A 6,406-nucleotide genomic window follows, 5' to 3' on the forward strand; every position below is an offset into this window, starting at 1 on the left:
ATGATTGTTCACATTCAATTTTGAATACAGATATCTTCTTTAAGTGCTGAGCTTTTATGCACCTCTTCCTTTCTTGGCAAGATATCTCATCTCCTCAATACACTCTCAAATATTTAATTTAATAATATAATATGACGTAATATAATGCCCTCAAATACTCCCATGGTGTATGAATGACTGTATAACACAATAAAGGAGTTCCTGTAACAACTTCAGGCCTGACTCACTAATAACCTAGTTACATGATTTTTTATATATATAATCTATTTACATATATTTGTTTATCAAACTTCATGAAAAAGAGACATACAACATCTCTATAAAAACAGCATGTTTTCATTAAATGTTTGTAGTAAAAAAAATGAATACTGTTTTTTTATGAACTGAATTTTTATATATATATATATTTTTTTATGCAAATAGATTGACAGAGCTGGGTGGTGGGATGTGAGATTTTTTTTTTTAAATCAATTCTAAGTATTTAGAATTTCATGCAAAATAAAAGAAACAGTAACACATTCTTATATTGAAGCAGTAGTGAATGTAGACTAGGAAAAACTAATGGCATCTAGGTAAAGGGTGAAGCATATTAGGAAAATACATATCACTTCTTTGCCCCATTCTACTGACACTTCTCAATGGTATGGAACAACCACCGTAAGTCTTAATTTTTTGTATAACATTTTAGAAAGCAGTAAAGCACCTCTGACCAAATACTCCTTTTGTCCTACAGGGAAAAGAGTGGGAACTTATGTTTAGTCATGAATTTAAGAGCCCACCAAAATCTGTACCCTCTCCCCTTTAAGACTGCCTACATGGGCTAATTTCAAAATTGAGTCCCAAATCTGATATGGATGCCTGAATTTCACTATAGACACTAGTGATTACTCCTGGGAGTTTACTGCAAGAACAGAAAAATCAATAACTTTATAATTTCAACTTTTCTGAGAGCCTCTGAGGCTCTGTATAAAAATTTTAAACATGACTCCTGCCCTCATGTAGCATATATTTACACTGAGCATGACTTTGAGTATTCCACGATCATTAAAGGAAGTGGAATACTCAAGGGCATTAGTACACATGGGGATAGAGAATATAGACACTGAAGTCAAGGTAGGGTCCAATTGTTAGAATGCTTATTTTTAAAGGAGTTTCTTAACTTGGTGAAGCTTCAGTTTCCTTAACTATAAAATGGAGTTAATGATACTTACCTCATGAGTTATTAAAGGTTAAATTAGATAAAGTATTCAAAATGCTTAACACAGTGCCTGGCATGTGAGGTGTACACAAAATAGGAAGGAAGGTTAGTATTATGCCAAGAACCTATAACTAATTAGTGTTGGTAGGAAGAGTAAAATATTTATTTTAGCACCCTTTTTTATTTTCTTTACAGTAAAAACATTTCTTCGGATATACCCACAGCTAAGAATTTATTTGCTTGAATCTTTTACTTACTTCTTTATATACATTAATCCTGTAATTTTTTCTTTACTTTGTACTAAACTTTGATCCTTTTTTAAAGGAAGATCTGTTTGAGGCTCTTTGGATTCTTACAGCAAACTTATAAACTACTAGAAAATTCAGGTTGCTACGTATGTGTTCAAAGAAGGAAGACGGAGGGCTCTTGAATAATATGAACCAATTTTTTTTGTTAGGATCGCATACATTTCAAGGGTTTTGCAATGAAGTAGGGGCATAAATGATTTGTGAATCGAATCTCACCGTTTTTAGACTATACCAAGTGTCCCTGTGAGGACAATAGTAATACTTGGTTGCTTTGAGTATTTTTTAAAATTATGTTACTGTTCCGCACCCTGGCCTATGTTGTTGTGTGATTAGCAGGGGTGGGCAAACTTTTTGACTCGAGGGCCACAATGGGTTCTTAAACTGGACTCAGAAGAAGGAGCTGTGGCCGTGTTTCCCGACGTTGCCATGTTAACACTGCTGCTGGTGAAGGAGCGGAGGGGAGAGCAAGAGAACCCTCCGCTCTTTCAGCTCCACGGGCCGGATAGAACAGCCGAATGCGGCCCGCGGGCCGTAGTTTGCCCACAGCTGGATTAGAGCATTGGCCCATGCACCAAAGAGGTGCAGGTTTAATTCCCAGTCAAGGGTAGGTACCTGGGTTGCAGGTTCCATTCTGCGTGTGGGAGGCAACCAATCGATGTTTCTCTCTCACATTGATGTTTCTCTCTGTCTCTCTCTCTCCCTCTTCTTCCTCTCTTCCCTCCCTTCCACTGTCTCTAAAGAAAAAAAAAAAAAGGAAAAAATATCATTGGGTGAGGATTAACAGTAAATAAATAAATAAATAAATATTCTGTTACAGTTTCTATAATGCTTGTGCTGAGAATTGCAGTTTTCATAACAGCACTGTTAATTTTATTTTGTCTATATTTTAATAATGCCATTGTATTCATTTTTTATCTAACTACCCTTCTATCACATGAGGATAAAACTGCAGCATAATAAAAGTAAACATGCTACATTAAAGATCTCACATGGCCTTTTGCATGTCCTCTGGTCTCTTTGCTTTTAAAGCTAGGGGGGTAAACACTAAAATTCCTGAATGAATTAACACTTCGCCCCATCAATTTGATTGTGGTACTAATAGGTTGGCAGAGTACATTTCAGATTATGGTGATACAAATGCTTAATCTCTGAGCAAAACAATAAAATTCAAAAATATAACATTCCTTTGGGGGTAGGAGTTGCTTTTGAATGAGCTCAATTTAAAAAAAATGCCAGCTGATTACTCCAAGAACACTGAAAATTAGACATCGCCAGAAGGAACGTGTAAAAGGCTTTCTGATGGCTTGGATTAGAGACAACTGCTCCCACAAAGCCTATCAGAGCTAAATGAAATAAATGGAAGGAAGACGCAGGCTCGGTCTTTGTTCCAGTAACTGCCGAATGTCATATTGGAATTCTCAACACAAACCAAATGGCTGGCAAGATCATCTGTATGCAAATGCAGAGCAAGTGACCCCTCCCCAGCTCAACAGCTATTTTGAGATAATTGAAGTCTACACTATAGGAAAGCAGTTTCTTTCCAGAATCATGTTGTCTTTTCAAGAAAGCTGAACCTTCCATATGAGTGCTTAATGCCTACAAATATGTCACCTGTATAGTTTAATGGCCATTGCTTTAACTGGGTAGGTCAGAGGCTATTGACAGGCTGGGCAGAGGAATGCTGGTTTGGCCAATCTGGCGATCCTGCCTGCCACTTTGAATTGTGAGCAAGTGACAGAAAGAAGCAGGGACAGTTTGAAATTCATTCCAAGAAGGATCCCCCTAGTGCCAGCAGCAGAATCCCATGTCTAAGGGGGTGCCAGCGTAGGTGTGGCAGCGGCAGAGCTGGGAGAGGTGTCCTAGCCAGGCTCTCCCTGCAGCATGGCCTTGGTTGTGGTTCTTGCTGCTGAACCTGCCTGCATTCCTGCCAGTTCACAGCAAACAAGGGAGCTTCCTCATGTGCTGCCAGCGGATCTCCTGGCTGAGGCGGAGGAGAGTGGCTCCCATGCTTGCACAAAAAACCCTGACAGACACGGAGGGCCTACTTCTGCACTGCTAGGTGTTGTCAGCACTGCTCCAATGAGTTATCTTACGTATGAAAAGGAAAGGGGAATATACCCAGTTTTCCACATGTCTGTAAAATAAAAACCCTTGTAATTCTAAGGATTCACTGGATTAAAATGTTGTTTTAGAGATAGATTGGAGTAGTTAGAATTATTAAAGATTAACATTGCGGTTCTGTTATATATCATATAATAAGTACAACAGAGGATTGGTTATTAAAAATAATGGAAATGCACTTGCAGCTCTTAAGAAAGACTTCCTTTATAAAGAATAAACAGAGATAAAAATGCATAAATGATCTACTCTAAGTGAAAATGACATTTTAGAAATATGCAACAAGCAAACATCTTTGGGGGAGTGGGCATCATAGTATAACTATTAAGCACAGATCCGGGTTCCAATTCTGATTTGCCACTTTCTGGGCATGTGATTTTAACCATTCTATATCTCACCCTCCTCATCTATAAAATGTGTATATTGATATCATGGTTCACAGGGCTAATGTGAGAATTAATTGAGGTACTGGATCTGGATATGAATCTGGGAGCACAGTACTAACACAAGTAAGAGTTTATAAATGATGGAGGCTCATTTGCCCGGTAAACCAATTAGGCAGAGATACTTTACCCCCATTTCCATGTGTGGGTGCATACATGCGTGCACACCACCACCACTACCGGTCTTTCCTGTATTCCTACACATAGATTTGTTGGAATTTATGTTGGAAAGGTTAACACAGCTCAGATTAACTCTCTGCCCCCTGTTTGCCAGGGAAAAGATCCAATCATCTCCCTATGCCTCAGCATCCAGGGATCTCCTGGTGGGCACCGTGCTGCTGGCATTGTTATTTTCTGGCCTATGTCATCTTCAACGATAGGAAACACACACACACAGAGAAACTCAATTTTATCCTCAGAGTAATGTTAGCAAATTCACTCTAGAATGAAACATGCTCATATGAGAGAGATGCCAATGGTTCTTGAATTAACACCATAGATAATACAAAAAGATTCCTTTATAAAGAACAAGGAAACTTAATTCGTTAGGCTACAGAATAAAGGATTGACATCTAGCAAATCTAACTAGAATGAAAGAAGAGTTTAAGGCTAACTTTGGTAAAATTCAAACCAAAAAAGGAGCACCATTATGTAACCCTGTGGCACCACTAAGTGTTGGTGAGTAACTTGCTGACTGATACTGCTTCTTTCTGGCTATGCAGAGTGAAACTGAGAAGCAAAGACAAGTTATTCAGGCAGTGTGTAGGCACCAGTAAGTTTAAGAACCTACTTAGCTTCTGAGTTGTGTGTACATTACCTCTAAATAAATAACCTCCAGCTCATTTGCTATATTTTAAAATATAAATTGCATTTATTTTAAATAAAGTTGGTGATTTTGACCTTAAAAAATGACAATGAAAGCATTGATGAGGGAAACACTATTGAATTTTTCCCTGCCCCTTGCAGGTCTCCCCATCCCTTTCTTCCTTCACTGCTGCCATTGACCACCCCTCTCCTCAGTCTTCACTAGACCAATAATTGGCTGATGAAAAGGCATCCTTAAACATAGATTTGAAAGTAGGGTCCATGGTCCAAAGCTGCACTTTTTTAAAATTTTTTGTTTATTGACTTTAGAGAGAGACAGAAACATTGATGAGAGATATCAATTGGCTGCCTCCTGCATGCCCCCTAGTGCGGATCAAGCCCTCAACCTGGACATGTGCCTGACTGGGAATTGAACCCAGGATCGCTTGGTCTATGAGATGACGCTCAATCCACTGAGCAACACTGGATGACCATTTTTAAAGAATTTATCTCAAATCTTCACATCCACCAACCTGGCCCAACCCACAGCAATCGCCCCTGCAGCACCGCTCCTGCCTCCTAACTGACCTCCCTGCTCTCTACTCCGGCGCCACCAGTTCTCTAGTCAACGTGCTGAGTAATCCTTTAAAAACATAACCAAGCCCGGCCGGTGTTTCTATCTCTCTCCCTCTCTCTTCCTCTCGCTCTAAAATCAATAAAAACATATTTTTAAAAAAACAAGCAAACCACTCACACTCCTTATGAAACTTTCAATCATTCACCTCTGCATTTAGAATCAATTCTAAAGCCCATAAATGTGATCCACCAGGTGCCCCATAAGCTGTACTCAACCTCTCTATCCTCACCTCCAACCACTCTGCCCTTGGCCACCGTGTGCTGACCCATCCAGCCTCCACTCTCTTCTTTAACAAGCCAAGGACTTCCTGACATAGGGCCTCAGTGTCATCTTTCCCTGTACACAGACAACCTTCTTCCCCCAGGTCATCTCTTAGATACATCCTGTCAGCGCTCAGCTTAGAAGTCGCCACACCTGAGTACTCTCCATCCCATGACTCCATTTTCTTTTCTGTCAAGATGTTTTCTGAGAAAAATCTTGCATGTTTATTTCTGCCTCTGTCGTGTACCAATAGAATTCAGCTCCACGCAAGCAGGAACCAATCCAGCTTTGTTTATCAGTGTGACCAGTACCTCCAGTGGTATGTGACACCTGGTAGACATCATCGATAAATACTGGTTACCTGACTGAATAAATTAATGTTTGGTCTCCTTTTGAAACTCCAAAAGGTAGTGGTTTCTCCTACTCACCCATCATGCCCCTTTCAGAAAGTTCCTCTGACTTCCTAAGTAGTATTCTGCCAGGAAGAAAAAAAAAAAAAAAAAGCAGGGCTAGAGTGTCTAGTTCTGCTGGTAAAAGGGACATACAGTGTTTCTGGCCTCTGCAAGCTCCTCTGGACTTCCCTTTACCAATAAGGTTTTCTGTGCTCTTCTCTGGACTAAGGAACCAACCATCCAGT

This window comes from Myotis myotis, unplaced genomic scaffold (genome assembly GCF_014108235.1).
Source record: "Myotis myotis isolate mMyoMyo1 unplaced genomic scaffold, mMyoMyo1.p scaffold_m19_p_7, whole genome shotgun sequence".
Classification (NCBI taxonomy): Eukaryota; Metazoa; Chordata; class Mammalia; order Chiroptera; family Vespertilionidae; genus Myotis; species Myotis myotis.